The sequence below is a fragment of the Pristiophorus japonicus genome, chromosome 9 (assembly GCF_044704955.1).
Source record: "Pristiophorus japonicus isolate sPriJap1 chromosome 9, sPriJap1.hap1, whole genome shotgun sequence".
Classification (NCBI taxonomy): Eukaryota; Metazoa; Chordata; class Chondrichthyes; family Pristiophoridae; genus Pristiophorus; species Pristiophorus japonicus.
In genome coordinates, this window is record NC_091985.1 from 212,941,893 (window position 1) to 212,956,550 (window position 14,658).

General features: G+C 46.5%; 1 long non-coding RNA gene and 1 pseudogene across 1 annotated transcript; both read left to right on the top strand.

The window, feature by feature from the left end:
• The window catches only part of LOC139274113 (zinc finger protein 721-like), a 367,939-nt pseudogene that overhangs the window by 179,646 nt on the left and 173,635 nt on the right, over positions 1-14,658 (top strand).
• LOC139273684 (uncharacterized) lies at positions 11-10,758 on the top strand. Its single transcript, XR_011595289.1, has 3 exons — positions 11-140; positions 829-992; positions 10,690-10,758. It is a non-coding gene; the product is annotated as an uncharacterized lncRNA (long non-coding RNA).

Consider the following 14,658-nt stretch of genomic DNA (forward strand, 5'->3'; position numbering starts at 1 on the left):
CCACCAGTGCCCGGATGCCGCGTAGTTTGCTCTAACCAGCGGTTGGACAATTTGGGGAACCGGGAGCCGCAGGGAACCGGACTGATGGTGGGCGGCTGGGGCCGGGGCAGAGCGCTCGGCCGGCAGGCGGGGAGGGTACGGTGAGTCTGTGAGGGAAAACACCGAACTGAACACACAGCCCCGGAGTTCAGGGTTTGGGGACATGCGGGAGATAGACTGAAACTTCCAGTGAGATCAGACAGTGTGTAACCCGGGGGCCCAGTGAGATCAAACAGTGTGTAACCCGGGGGCCCAGTGAGATCAGACAGTGTGTAACCCGGGGGCCCAGTGAGATCAAACAGTGTGTAACCCGGGGGCCCAGTGAGATCAGACAGTGTGTAACCCGGGGGCCCAGTGAGATCAGACAGTGTGTAACCCGGGGGCCCAGTGAGATCAGACAGTGTGTAACCCAGGGGCCCAGTGAGATCAGACAGCGTGTAACCCGGGGGTCCAGTGAAACCAGACAGTGTGTAACCTGGGGGCCCAGTGAGATCAGACACTGTGTAACCTGGGGGCCCAGTGAGATCAGACAGTGTGTAACCCAGGGGCCCAGTGAGATCAGGCACTGTGTAACCCGGGGGCCCAGTGAGATCAGACAGCATGTAAGCCGGGGAGAATTCTGGTGATTTTCTGTAAGTCCAGATGGTCGGGACAGAGATCTGAGGAAAAGGATAAAATCAAACAGAAATACTGGACATATACTTTTCTGAAACGTTGGAAAAACACTTTACACTACATTCCACTTCACAACATTAATATTCTTCTAATTTTCTGCCCTGTCATAATTAGATCTCCTGGTGAATGGCGGAGTGATTGAGAAAGTTCTACAGCTGGAAGGAAACGGATTGTGGACTGAGGAACAACAGCAGGTGAACCAGCACAGGATTGTGAGAGCACCAACTAGGGAGCCCCTTCCGATTGAAAGTGCTTCAATAGATCGACTGGGGAGAAAGGTAAGAGAAAGTGCCATTTACTCAGATACACACCGGTCCTGTAGACAGTACACACAGGTTACAAGGTAAGACAGGAAATGAGACTGGGAGAGTCTGACCACCGAGCACAATTATCCAGCATGAGGCCGTGCAATGGGATGTGAAGTGAGATCAGTTTCTGTCTCTAAACACACAGTCACAGTGAATCTTGTGTGTGTTTTAGAGTAAAGGGCTTTGATCTAAGAGATAACTCCAGTTTGAGGCAGAGCCCAGCAAATGGACCCGTCTCTGTACATTCGGTGGGACTGAACTCACACCGATACCATCAGATCTCAGTGTTCAAATATTTCCCATCTGGTGAGAAAGCCAATGGAAAGATTGAACCGGAAGCACGTCGTCAATTCACTGATCATGATGCACAGACCAATCTGAAATACCAGCACGGCCTATCACTGACAGAATCAATTATTCATTCATGAACATTTAGAATTATAAGAAAATATATTGATAACTACTAATATTGAAACATTTCCGATTAATCGATCACTAGAGATATGTAGTTTTCTAATATACTGAAACAAAGATACGGAGAGTTGCAATTTATTTATTGGCGTCGTACTTGACCCCGAGGTGAGCTTCTGAACCCATATTCCCTCAATCACCGAGTACGCTTACTTCCAGCTCCATAACATCGCTGGTCTCTGCCCCTTCCTCATCCATGCCTCTGTTACCACGACATTGGACTATTCCAATGCTCTCCTGATCGGCATCACACCACGCACTCTCCGTAAACTTTAATCTTATCAAAAACACTCCTGCCCGTATCCTTACTCAGGAACACAAGAAATAGCAGGCGTAGGCCATACGACCCCTCCCATCTACTCTGCCATATAGTAAGATCTCTATTCGATAGAGAATTTCAAAGATTCACAACTCTTAAGTGAAGAAATATCTTCTCATCTCAGTCTTAAATAGGCGATCTCATCCTAATACTAGGATCGATCCCTAGTTCGAGACTATCCGGCCCTTGTCAATTCTTCTAAGAATTCTATGTTTCAATGATATCACCTTCCATTCTTCTAAACTCCAAGAGAATATAGGCCTATTCTAATCAATCTGTCCTCAGCCCTCTATTCCCAACTTGTATCAATTTCCCTTCACCCATCACCCCTGAGCTCGCTGAACTACATTGGCTCCTGCTCCATCAGTGCCTCAATTTCAAAATTCTTATCCTTGTTTTGACATCCGACCAGGACCTTGTCCCTCCCTATAACCTCCTCCAACCCTCCAACCCTCGGAGATCTTTCCATTCCTCCAATTCTGGCCTCTTGAGCAGCCCCAATTTTCATCCCTCCAATATTGGTGGCCGTACCTTCAGCTGCCGAGGCCATAAGCTCTGGAATTCCCTCCCTAAACCTCTCTATAACACTCCTTAATACCTACCCTTTTGGACAAGCTTTTAGTCACTTGTGCTAATATTTCCTTACGTGACTGGATGTCAAATTTTGTTTGATAACGGTCCTGTGAATTGCCTTGGGACATTTTACTACTTTTAAGGCAAGATATTAATGCAATTTGTTGCTGATAACTGAAGATATTTCGAATTGTCATGACTCTCACTAGGGTACAGTTTCCTCTGGCACCGACTCTCACTGGGGTACAGTTTCCTCTGGCACCGACTCTCACTGGGGTACAGTTCCTCTGACACAGATTTACTGTGTATCTAATTCGTGCTGTCCCTGCCCTGGGACAGTTTAGAGGGAGCTTTAACCTGAAACTGATCAGGAGCTGCGGGTGGAAAGTTTTCAGTGCAGTGACAGATCGTACTGCTGCTGAATTTTAATTGATAAGCTGCCCAGTACACTCGCGGTGGACACTGAAGTTCGCCCAGTGGCAGTGTAGAGGGAACTTTACTCTGTATCCAACCCATACTCTACCTAGTCTCTGGGAATTTAATGTGAATTTGAAAGCAACTGCTAGGGTAGATAGCGAGAAATTTATTCTGCTGCTTGGGGTGTCTAGGACGAGGGTACATAACCTTAAAATCAGAGCCAGGCCTTTCAAGAGAGATGTTAGGAAACATTTCTTCACTCATTGGATGGTTTAAGTGTGGAACTTCCCACAATAAGCAGTCGATGCTCGCCCATTGAATAACTTTGGGCTGGTTGTGATTTCTGCCCAATGACCCGTTGCTTGTTCCCTTGGATTGGATCTTTATTTATTCCCTTTGGTTTGTTTTCAGTTTCATTGCTGGACCCACCACTCAAAGCACTTTGTCTGATCTGCCCCTGGGAATGAGCAGACTCCTCCCTCATCTCTCACACTGCACCGTCTCTCCTCCTCTTTCCCCCTTGGTTGTGTTCCACACTCTGGGCCTTGGCCCTTCCCCGGGGATTTTCAGTATGAACAGCGGGATGTGTGTTGAGACAGGATGTCCCAGCTCTCCACCTTTATATGGCCCTGCTTTATGACATCACTGTAGTGCCTAGCGACTAACCTCACTGACCCCAACTTATTATGGGCTGTCAGTGTCTGATGGGACAGTGTAGAGGGAGAAAGACTAGGATTTATTTGGTGCATTTCATGACCAACGGACCTCTCAAAGCGCTTTACAGCCAATGAAGTACTTTTGGATTGTAGTCACTGTTGTAATAAGGGAGATTTACTCTGCATCTAACCCATGCTGTACCTGTCCTGAGAGTGTTTGATGGGATAATGTCGATGGAGTTTTACTCTGTATCTGACCTGTGCTTTACCTGTCCTGCAAGTATTTGATGGGACAGTGCAGAGGGGACTTTACTTTGTATCTAACCCATGCTGTACCTGCCCTGGGTATGTTTGATGGGACAGTGTAGAGGGAGCTTTACGCTGTATCTAACCCATGTTGTCGCTGTCCTGGGAGTGTTTGATGGGATAGTGTAGAGGAAGATTTCCTCTTCATCTGTCCTGTGCTGTACCTGCCCCTGGGACTGTTTGATGGGACAATGCATAGGGAGCTTTACTCTGTATCTAACCTATGCTGTACCTGCCCTGGGAGTGTTTGTTGGGTCAGTGTAGATGGTGCTTTACTCTGTATCTAACCAGTACCGTACCTGCCCTGGGAGTTTTTGACGGGACAATGTAAAGGGAGCTTTACGCGGTATCTAACCCATGTTGTACCTGTTCAGGCAGAGTTTGACGGGACAGTTTAGAGGGAGCTTTTCTCTGTATCTAACCCATACTGTAATTGCCTTGGGAGTATTTGATGGGACAGTGTAGTGGGAAATTTACAATTTATCTAATCTGTGCTCTACCTGCCCTGAGAGTGTTTGATGGAACAGTTTGGAGGATGCTTTTCTCTGTAACTAACCCATGCTGTACCTGCTCTGGGAGTGTTTGATGGGATAATGTAGACGGAGATTTACTGTGTATCTAAACTGTGCTAGCCTAGCAAGTTGTGACGAGGACTCCAATAATATACAAAGGGATATAGATCGGCTCAGTGAGTGGGCAATACTTTGGCAGATGGAGTATAATGTGGGAAAATGTGAGCTTATCCACTTTGGTCGGAGAAATAAAAAAGCAAATTATTATTTAAATGGGGAGAGAATACAAAATGCCGTGTACAGCGGGATCTGGGGATCCTTGTACATGAAACACAAGAATTTAGCATGCAGTTACAGCAATTAATTAGGAAGGCAAATGGAATGTTGGCCTTTATTGCAAGGGGGATGGAATATAAAAGTAGGGAAGTCCTGCTGCAAATGTACATGGTATTGGTAAGACCACACCACACTATATCAGGAAGAATATACTTGCACTGGAGGCAGTTCAGAGAAGGTTCACGAGGTTGATTGCTGAGATGAAGGGGTTGTCATAATGAGAAAGGTTGAGCAGGTTGGGCCTGTACTCATTGGAGTTTAGAAGACGTAGAGGTGATCTTATTGAAACGTATAAGATTCCGAGGGGGCTTGACAGGGTAGACGCAGAGAGGATGTTTCCCCACGTGGGGTAATCTAACACTAGGGGGCATAGTTTCAGAATAAGGGGTCGCTCATTTAAAAGGGAAATCAGGAGCAATTTCTTCTCTGAGGGACGTGAATCTTTGGAATTCATTACCTCAGAGAGCTGTGGGGGCTGGGTCATTGAATGTATTTAAGGTGGGGATAGACAGATTTATGAATGATAAGCGATTCAAGGGTTATGGGGAGTGGGCGGGGAAGTGGAGTTGAGGCCTGGATCTGATCAGCCATGATCTTATTGAATGGCGGAGCAGGCTCGAGGGGTCAAATGGTCTACTCTGCTCCTATTTCTTATGTTCCTGCCCTTGGAGTCTCTGATGGGACAGTGTAGGTGGAGGTTTACTCTGTATCTAACCCATGCTGCACCTGCCCTGGGAGCGTTTCGTTAGACAGTGTACATAAGAAATAGAAACAAGTAGGCCATACGGCCCCTCGAGCCTGCTCCGCCATTCAATAAGATTATGGCTGATCTGATCATGGACTCAGCTCCACTTCCCCGGCTACTCCCCATAACCCCTTATCCCCTTATCGTTTAAGGAACTGTCGATTTCTGTCTTAAATTTATTCAATGTCCCAGCTTCCACAGCTCTCTGAGGCAGCAAATTCCACAGATTTACAATCCTCAGAGAACAAATTTCTCCTAATCTCCTTTTTAAATGGGTGGCCCCTTATTCTAAGATCATGACCTCTAGTTCTAGTCTCCCCCATCAGTGGAAACATCCTCTCTGCATCCACCTTGTCGAGCCCCCTCAAAGTCTTATACGTTTCGATAAGATCGCCTCTCATTCTTCTCAACTCCAATGAGTAGAGGCCCAACCTACTCAACTTTTCCTCATAAGTCAACCCCTGCCCTTCCCTCATCCCCGGAATCAACCTTGTGAACCTTCTCTGAACTGCCTCCAAAGCAAGTATATCCTTTCATAAATATGGAAACCAAAACTGCACACACTATTCCAGGTGTGGCCTCACCAATACCTTGTATAGCTGTAGCAAGACTTACCTGCTTTTATACTCCATCCCCTTTGCAATAAAGGCCAAGATACCATTGGCCTTCCTGATCACTTGCTGTACCTGCATACTACCCTTTTGTGTTTAATGCACAAGTACCCCCAGGTCCCGCTGTACTGCGGCACTTGGCAATCTTTCTCCATTTAAATAATAACTTGCTCTTTGATTTTTTTTCTGCCAAAGTGCATGACCTCACACTTTCCAACATTATACTCCATCTGCCACATTTTTGCCCACTCACTTAGCCTGTCTATATCCTTCTCAGATTTTTTGTGTCCTCCTCACACATTGCTTTTCCTCCCATCTTTGTATCGTCAGCAAACTTGGCTACGTTACACTTGATCCCTTCCTCCAAGTCGTTAATATAAATTGTAAATAGTTGGGGTCACAGCACTGATCTCTGCGGCACCCCACTAGTTACTGGTTGCCAACCAGAGAATGAACCATTTATCCTGACTGTTCTGTTAGTTAGCCAATCCTCTATCCATGCTAATATATTACCGTGAACTTTTATCTTGTGCAGTAACCTTTTACGTGATACCTTGTCAAATGCCTTCTGGAAGTCCAAATACACCACATCCACTGGTTCCCCTTTATCCACCCTGTTCCTTACATCCTCAAAGAACTCCAGCAAATTTGTCACACATGACTTCCCCTTCATAAATCCATGCTGATTCTGCCTGACCAATTTTGCTCATCCAAATGAACTGCTACTGCTTCTTTAATAATGGACTCCAACATTTTCCCAACCACAGATGTTAGGCTAACTGGTCAATAGTTTCCTGCTTTTTGCCTGCCTCCTTTTTCAAATAGGGGTGTTACATTTGCAGTTTTAAATCTGCTGGGACCTCCCTAGAATCCAGGGAATTTTGGTAAATTACAACCAATGCATCCACAATCCCTGCCGCTACTTCTCTTAAGACCCTCAGATGCAAGCCATCAGGTCCAGGGGATTTATCTGCCTTTAGTCCCATAATCTTACTGAGTACCACCTTCTTCGTGATTGTGATTGTGTTAAGTTCCTCCCCCCATATAGCCCCTTGACTATCCACTGTTGGAATATTGTTAGTGTCCTCTATCGTAAAGACTGATAGAAAATATCTGTTCAGAGTTTCTGCCATCTCCATGTTCCCCATTACTAATTCTCTGGTCTCGTCCTCTAAGGCACCAACATTTACTTTAGCCACTCTTTTCCTTTTTATATACCAATAGAGACTGTTTTTATAGTTTGTGCTAGTTTACTTTCATAGTCTATCTTCCCTTCCTTAATCATTTTTTTAGTCGTTCTTTGCTGACTTTTAAAAGCTTCCCAGTCTTCTGTCCTCCCACTAGTTTTGGACACTTTGTATGCCCTTGTTTTTAGTTGGATAACGTCCTTTATTTCTTTAGTTAGCCACGGATGGCTATCTTCTTTTACACTTGCTATTGAGGGAGTGCAGCGAAGGTTCACCAGACTGATTACCGGGATGGTAGGACTGACATATGAAGAAAGACTGGATCGACTCGGCTTATATTCACTGGAATTTAGAAGATGAGAGGGGATCTCATTGAAGCAAATAAAATTCTGACGATTGGACAGGTTAGATGCAGGAAGAATGTTCCCGATGTTGGGGAAGTCCAGAACCAGGGGTCACAGTCTTAAGGATAAGGGGTAAGCCATTTAGGACCGAGATGAGGAGAAACTTCTTCACTCAGAGAGTTGTTAACCTGTGGAATTCCCAACCGCAGAGAGTTATTGATGCCAGTTCATTGGATATGTTCAAGAGGGAGTTAGATATGGCCCTTACGGCTAAAGGGATCAAGGGGTATGGAGAGAAAGCAGGAAAGGGGTACTGAGGGAATGATCAGCCATGATCTTATTGAATGGTGATGCAGGCTCGAAGGGCCGAATGGCCTACTCCTGCACCTATTTTCTATGTTTCTGTGTCACTTATCAGCCCCAGCCTGAATGTTGCCCAGGTCTTGCTGTAAGCGGGCATGGACTGCTCCATTATCTGAGGATTTGCGAATGGAACTGAATACTGTGCAGTCATCAGCGAACATCCCTAGTTCTGCTTTCATAGCTTTGCAGTCGCCTTTATTTAGAATCCGGACACTGGTTTGAGATCTGACTTTCTCACTCTCCAACTGAATTTGAAATTCAACCATGTTATGTTCACTTTTTCCGAGAGGATCCTTCACTATGAGATCATTTATTAATCTTGTCTCATTACACAATACCAGATCTAAGATAGCCTGCTCCCTGGTTGGTTCTGCAACGTACTGTTCAAGGAGACCATCCCAGATACACTCTTATAAACTCTTCCTCAAGTCTACCTTGGCCAATTTGATTTGTCTAATCAATATGAAGCTTAAAATCGCCCATGATTATTGCCGTACCTTTCTTACAAGCCTCCATTGTTTCTTGATTTATACTCCATCCAACAGTGTAGCTACTGTTAGGGGGCCTATAGACTACGCCCACCAGTGCTTCTTCCCCTTATTATTTCTTATCTCCACCCAAACTGATTCTACATCTTGATCTTCTGAGCCAAAATCATTTCTCACCACTGCACTGATCTCATCGTTTATTAACAGAACTACCCCACCTTTTCCTTTCTGTCTATCCTTCTGAATTGTTAAATAGCCCTGAATATTTAGTTCCCAGCCTTGGTCACCTTGCAACCACGTCCCTGTAATGGCTATCAGATCACACCCATTTGCATCTATTTGTGCCGTCAACTCATCTATCTTGTTACGAATGCTGTGTGCATTCAGATAAAGAACTTTTAATTTTGACTTTTTACCATTTTTCCCTGCTTTGACCCTACCTTCTGTTACACTCTTATTTTTATACATTCTGTCTTTTCCTGTCACAGTCTGATTCTCATTTCCCACAGTGCTACCCTATTGCCTTCTCCTTGCTCTTTGACTTTTTAAATTTCCTCTCACCTGAACCCTTCCCCCCCCCCCCCCCCACTGCTCCCCCCCCGACCTATTTAGTTTAAAGCCCTCTTTACAGCCCTAGTTATTCGCTTCGCCAGGACATTAGTACCAGCCTGGTTGAAGTGAAGCCCATCTCAACGGAACAGTTCCCTCTTGCCCCGGTACTGGTGCCAGTGCCCCATGAATCGAAACCCATTTCTCCCACCAGTCTTTGAGCCACGTGTTCATCTTTCTGATCTTATTTACCCTATGCACATTTGCACGTGGCTCATGCAGTAAACCAGAGATTATTGCCTTCGTGGTTCTGCTTTTTAATTTAGCCCCTAGCTACTCAAACTCCCTCAGCAGAACCTCTTTCTTTGTTCTACCTATGTCATTGGTACCTACGTGGCCCATGACAACTGGATCTTCCCCCTCCCACTCCAAGTTCCTCTCCAGCCCAGAGGCGATGTCCTGAACCTTGGCACTTCGCAGGCATCACAGCCTTCGGGACTCACGCTCTCGGCTGCAGAGAACAGTATCTATCTCCGAAACTATACTCTTTCCTACCACAACATTTCTTTTTACTACCCCCATTTGAATGGCCTCCTGTACCACGGCGCTGTGGTCAGTTTGCTCATCCTCCCTGCAGTCCCTGCCCTCGTCCAAACAGGGAGCATGAATCTCGTACCTGTTGGACAATTACAAGAGCTGAAGCTCCTCCATCACTACCTCCAGGGTCCCCACAGCTCCCTCGCTCGTAGTCACACCCTCCTGTCCCTAACTATGGACCAAATTTGAATTGATGAATCTAAGGGGTGTGACTGCCTCCTGGAACACAGGGTCCAGGTAACTCTTCCCCCTCCCTGATGTGTCGCAGTGTCTGCAGCTCGGACTCCAGCTCATCAACGTGGAGCCGAAGTTCCTCGAGCAGCCAACACTTACTGCAGATGGCGAATTTATAATGGGGAACAAAGAAATGGCAGACCAATTGAACAAGTACTTTGGTTCTGTCTTCACAAAGGAAGACACAAATAACCTTCCGGATGTACTAGTGGTCCGAAGGTCGAGTGAGAAGGAGGAATTGAAAGATATCCTTATTAGGCGGGAAATTGTGTTAGGGAAATTGATGGGATTGAAGGCCGATAAATCCCCAGGGCCTGATAGTCTGCATCCCAGAGTACTTAAGGAAGTGGCCCTGGAAATAGTGGATGCATTAGTGATCATTTTCCAACAGTCTATCGACTCTGGATCAGTTCCTATGGACTGGAGGGTTGCTAATGTAACACCACTTTTTAAAAAAGGAGAGAGAGAGAAAATGGGTAATTATAGACCAGTTAGCCTGACATCAGTAGTGGGGAAAATGTTGGAATCAATTATTAAGGATGAAATAGCAGCACATTTGGAAAGCAGTGATAGGATTGGTCCAAGTCAGCATGGATTTATGAAGGGGAAATCATGCTTGACAAATCTTCTGGAATTTTTTGAGGATGTAACTCGTAGAGTGGACAGGGGAGAACCAGTGGATGTGGTGTATTTCGACTTTCAAAAGGCTTTTGACAAGATCCCACACAAGAGATTGGTGTGAAAAATCAAATCACATGGTATTGAGGGTAATGTACTGACGTGGATAGAGAACTGGTTGGCAGACAGGAAGCAGAGAGTCAGGATTAACGGGTCCTTTTCAGAATGGCAGGCAGTGACTAGTGGAGTGCCGTAGGGCTCAGTGCTGGGACCCCAGCTCTTTACAATGTATATTAATGATTTGGATGATGGAATTGAGTGTAATATCTCCAAGTTTGCAGATGACACTAAACTGGGTGGCGGTGTGAGCTGTGAAGAGGATGCTAAGAGGCTGCAGAGTGATTTGGACAGGTTAGGTGAGTGGGCAAATACATGGCAGATGCAGTATAATGTGGATAAATGTGAGGTTATCCACTTTGGGGGCAAAAACATGAAGGCAGAATATTATCTGAATGGCGGCAGATTAGGAAAAGGGGAGGTGCAGCGAGACCTGGGTGTCATGATTCATCATTCATTGAAGGTTGGCATGCAGGTACAGCAGGTGGTGAAGAAGGCAAATGGTATGTTGGCCTTCATAGCTAGGGGATTTGAGTATAGGAGCAGGGAAATCTTACTGCAGTTGTACAGGGCGTTGGTGAGGCCTCCCCTGTAATATTGTGTTTAGTTTTGGTCTCCTAATCTGAGGGAGGACGTTCTTGCTATTGAGGGAGTGCAGCGCAGGTTCACCAGACTGATTCCTGGGATGGCAGGACTGACATATGAGGAGAGGCTGGATCGGCTGGGCCTGTATTCACTGGAGTTTAGAAGCATGAGAGGGGATCTCATAGAAACATATAAAATTCTGACGGGACTGGACAGGTTAGATGCAGGAAGAATGTTCCCGATGTTGCGGAAGTCCAGAACCAAGGGTCACAGTCTTAAGGATAAGGGGTAAGCCATTTAGGACTGAGATGAGGAGGAACTTCTTCACTCAGAGAGTTGTTAACCTATGGAATTCCTTACCGCAGAGAGTTGTTGATGCCAGTTCATTGGATATATTCAAGAGGGAGTTAGATATGGCCCTTGCATCGAAAGGGATCAAGGGGTATGGAGAGAAAGCAGGAACCGGGTACTGAAAATGATCAGCCATGATCTTATTGAATGGTGGTGCAGGCTCGAAGGGCCGGATGGCCTACTCCTGCACCTATTTTCTATGTTTCTACATCGCTAGTGGGGTACCGCAAGGTTCTGTGCTGGGGCCCCAGCTGTTTACACTGTACATTAATGATTTAGATGAGGGGATTAAATGTAGTATCTCCAAATTTGCGGATGACACTAAGTTGGGTGGCAGTGTGAGCTGCGAGGAGGATGCTGTGAGGCTGCAGAGCGACTTGGATAGGTTAGGTGAGTGGGCAAATGCATGGCAGATGAAGTATAATGTGGATAAATGTGAGGTTATCCACTTTGGTGGTAAAAACAGAGAGACAGACTATTATCTGAATGGTGACAGATTAGGAAAAGGGGAGGTGCAAAGAGACCTGGGTGTCATGGTACATCAGTCATTGAAGGTTGGCATGCAGGTGCAGCAGGCGGTTAAGAAAGCAAATGGCATGTTGGCCTTCATAGCAAGGGGATTTGAGTACAGGGGCAGGGAGGTGTTGCTACAGTTGTACAGGGCATTGGTGAGGCCACACCTGGAGTATTGTGTACAGTTTTGGTCTCCTAACCTGAGGAAGGACATTCTTGCTATTGAGGGAGTGCAGCGAAGGTTCACCAGACTGATTCCCGGGATGGCGGGACTGACCTATCAAGAAAGACTGGATCAACTGGGCTTGTATTCACTGGAGTTCAGAAGAATGAGAGGGGACCTCATAGAAACATATAAAATTCTGACGGGGTTAGACAGGTTAGATGCAGGAAGAATGTTCCCAATGTTGGGGAAGTCCAGAACCAGGGGTCACAGTCTAAGGATAAGGGGTAAGCCATTTAGGACCGAGATGCGGAGGAACTTCTTCACCCAGAGAGTGGTGAACCTGTGGAATTCTCTACCACAGAAAGTTGTTGAGGCCAATTCACTAAATATATTCAAAAAGGAGTTAGATGAGGTCCTTACTGCTAGGGGGATCAAGGGGTATGGCGAGAAAGCAGGAATGGGGTACTGAAGTTGAATGTTCAGCCATGAACTCATTGAATGGCGGTGCAGGCTAGAAGGGCCGAATGGCCTACTCCTGCACCTATTTTCTATGTTTCTATGTTTCTATGCTTGCCCTGACATCTCTAATGTATTTAATTAATTTTTCACATTTTGAAAGTTTAGATTTTTAATCCCAGCTCTTAATTTAAACCAATGCCGAAGAAAATAGAGAAACTGACCAACCAATTACTTCCCTGCTTTCCTGTGACATCACATTTTGAATCTTTTTACTTCTTATCCTCCCAGGTCACTTGGTGCTGTTTCGGCTGTCTGCTCGGCTGACTCACGCCCTTTGTCGGCTTACTGCTGCTCCCACTCTTGTGCCCTTTCCGAAGTCCTGCTGCTTGGCTGACTCATGCCCTTTGTAGGCTTATCGCTGATCCCACTCTCACGCCCTTTCCGAAGGGATGGGCGCAAGTAGGTTTTTCCCCTCGCGTTGGTTCTCTCAGCACCTGCTGCAGGCCCAGTCTGGCAGTTATGTCCTTCAGCACTCGGCCAGCTCGGTCAGTAGTGGTGCTACCGAGCCAGTCTTGATGGACATTGAAGTCCACCACACAGAGTACATTCTGTGCACCTTGCTACTCACAGTGCTTCTTCCTAGTGGTGTTCAACATGGAGGAGTACTGATTCATCAGCTGAGTGAGGACGGTAGGTGGTCATCAGCAGGAGGTTACCTTGTCCATGCTTGACCTGAAGCCACGAGACTTCATGGGGTCCGGAGTCAGTGTTGAGAACTCCCAGGGCCACACCCTCCCGAATGTATACAACTGTACCGCCACCGGTGGGACAGGACATACCCAGGGATGGTGATGGAGGAGTCTGGGACATTGGCTGAAAGGTATGATTCTGTGAGTATGACGATGTCAGGCTGTTGCTTGACTAGTCTGGACCATCTCTCCCAATTTTGGCACAAGTCCCCAGATGTTGGTGAGAAAGACTGGGCTGGGTGTGCCGTTGTCGGGTCCATAGCCGTTGCGGAGGTCGATGCCGGGTGGTCCGTCCGGTTTTATTCTTATTGTTTTTCGTAGCGGTGGATCAATTGATGAATCAATATGATCTTATTGAATGGTGGAGCAGGCTCGAGGGGCCAAATGGCCTACTCCTGCTTCTAATTCTTATGTGCTTATTCCCTAGCCCAGATCCTGTTAAGAGCAATGGTCCTAACACTGACCCTGGGGGACACCACTATTTATATTCCTCCAGTCTGAAGAACATCCATTAACCACTACTCTCTGTTTTCTGCCCTTTACCCAACTTCCTCTCCACGCGGCCCCACTCCCTTTAATACCGTGAGCCTTAATTTGATCAACAAGCCTCCTGTCCGGCATCTTATCAAACACCTTTTGACAATCCATCTACACAACATCCACTGCATTTCTTTTCACACTGCACTGTGTTATTTCCTGCAATAATCCCTGCTGTCTGTCCTGAATCAATCCATTTCACTACCAAATGTTGCAACGTTTACTTCTGTAACCAGAATCCCCCGCGCAGGGGTAAAGTGCTCTATCAATGACACCAGGAGCCCAGACACGGGACCAGGCTGTGCTCTGAGCAGGCGCAGTGCCAGTGGTGGAGGTGGTCTGAGGCGGAAGAGACGTTCCGCGAGTCAGTAGGAGCTTGTGGGCTCAGCGGAGGAATTGGATCCCTGGGTGGGTTGGGCAGATTCATAAACACCTGGTGTCGGCCTCAGGCCCCGAATATGAGCCCGCAGGCTCCATGTTTGACCTGCGATGATAGACCCGACCGCTCGGGGTAACTAGCTGAATTCTTGGGCAGGATCAGGGCGCCTGCGCGGCCATCTTGGTACAGGAGCAGAGGATGGATGGGGTTTAGGGTCCCAGTGACCAGGAGAGAAAATAATTTCCTTGTTTCTTCTCAGTCTGCGCACTAGGGATATAGAACTGAACCCAGCCAGAGAAGAGGGAGTGAGAAAACTGCAGATGGAGGAAAGAAATGATGGAGGTGGTGCGATGAGTTTAGATTTCAGCACGGGGTGGAGGGAGAGTGTGTGGGATGGTAATTTACAGCTTTGGAGAACAAGAGAGGAAAGAATGTTCCATAGAAACTAGGATTG